Consider the following 1863-nt stretch of genomic DNA (forward strand, 5'->3'; position numbering starts at 1 on the left):
ACCAAATATTACAGATTTGAACAAATACGCACAAAAACATCAAAATTAGCACAGAAACAGTACTATATAACATTTTAGACACATTCTAGRCAGTTTATCAGCTAAATAAGTTAATTTTAGGGTAAGTTAMTCTTTAAAGTCTGTTAACTGCTACTGTTAGCAAAGCAACAGTGTCACCACCATCTTCTTCAGAGTTAAAGAGGACACAAATGCCAGACAGCAATATTATACTATATTTACCATAATCGTTTATTTTTATTTCATGTTCATAGAGTCAGTTTTATTGGCAGTATTTATTTTATGAAAGGAAAGGAAGGTTTTATTTATAAATGACTTGCAGGCAGATTTTAAGCACCATTTCATAAATCGTTGAATGTTCTGTTGAACTAAAACTTTTTTGTATTTTGTTGAAATGTGAAATTCATGAAATTTAAGAGGATTTGCATTTAATTATTAAAAGGTCATTAATTCACGGTGAGTTAAAATGATCAAGCTGAAACTATGTTGCATTGTAAAACATACAATTTTATTAAAATAAAAACAAAACTTTGGCAGAAATCAGATTTTATGGGACAACATGAAATACTAGAAGTGTACTATATTGCTGATTTAATTTATTTGTGTTTATTGTTGTCAGGGAGTGTTGAGCTTTTGTAACTATGGGCCCCTAAGGGTATTTATTCATTCTGCCTTGGTTATCCAACCCTAACACAATACCACTGAATGATATAATGTTTGTGAGAACARCTATGGTCCAGGTGTTAAAGCAGTCAACACGTTGTCTTGAGAAAAGCTCTGAAATACTGTGTCGATGCCTGTCTGAACACATACATATAAAGGCCATTGCTTTCCGTAATGTTGACCTTTTGCTTTTTTCTGTTTTTAAAAGCAACACTGATTTTCCATTTATACATCTGTGTTGTGCAGGAATAATAAATATAAGCTTTTCAGCCTTTTAGACAGAGTGGTCTTATACTGCTATTCTATATAGAGTCCTTTCAGGAAAAAAAATAATAAATTGTGTACAGTACGGTTGAATGCTTTATGGACATGAATGGTGAGACGTTTCAATTTAGACCAAATGGACAAAATGTATCAAAACAAGCATTCAGGCTCACTATTTTCATCTGTCAGCAGTGCTATTGAGCTCTGACTTACGGTGCTTTTTTCCTCTCTGCTGACTGGAACAAATCACCAGCACACAGGCATCCCTCAGTATGAAGTAAACCATTCAACTCAACCTTATTTGTCATTTAGCTACATACAGGGCATTTAGTTGAACAAAAAGTCACTGTGGGCATACCCTTTGTGCATAACGCACAACTTTCACTAAGCAGCAGCAGCAGTCGCTTCCAGAAGATGGCTGTTGTTTTCTACCAGGAAGCAGCCATTTATAAAGATAGTCAAACGGCCAGAAACTCGAGGATGGAGATGAAACAGACGTGCACTGAGAATCTGACTGATAAAAACTGGAGCTTTAACTGGAACAGATTTGTGCACAAGTAACATCGGTGACAGGTTTCAGATGGTTTTTTTCTGCATTGTAGATCCAGCAGGAAGAAACCTCGTGTACTGGCATCGGCCATTTAGCTAGAGGCGCGTCGAGACGTCTTTTTGACACCCTGATCTGATTTGCGACGTCTTGGGTCTGCGTCACAACGCCCCGGTCTGCTTTACGACATCTCGTGGACGCGCCTATATAAATACGTGAGGCTGTGCACGTGCATTGATTTTGCCCGATGGCAGAGCATATTGCAAGCCATTGGGGCCATAAATCGGGCGTATGTTTACGTGCAAATCCTAATGCGCGGTGCCGTAAGTAACGTGCGAACGCGCGGTGGGTTAGGGTAGAAAACGCCACCG

The sequence above is a fragment of the Austrofundulus limnaeus genome, unplaced genomic scaffold (genome assembly GCF_001266775.1).
Source record: "Austrofundulus limnaeus strain Quisiro unplaced genomic scaffold, Austrofundulus_limnaeus-1.0 Scaffold174, whole genome shotgun sequence".
NCBI lineage: Eukaryota > Metazoa > Chordata > Actinopteri > Cyprinodontiformes > Rivulidae > Austrofundulus > Austrofundulus limnaeus.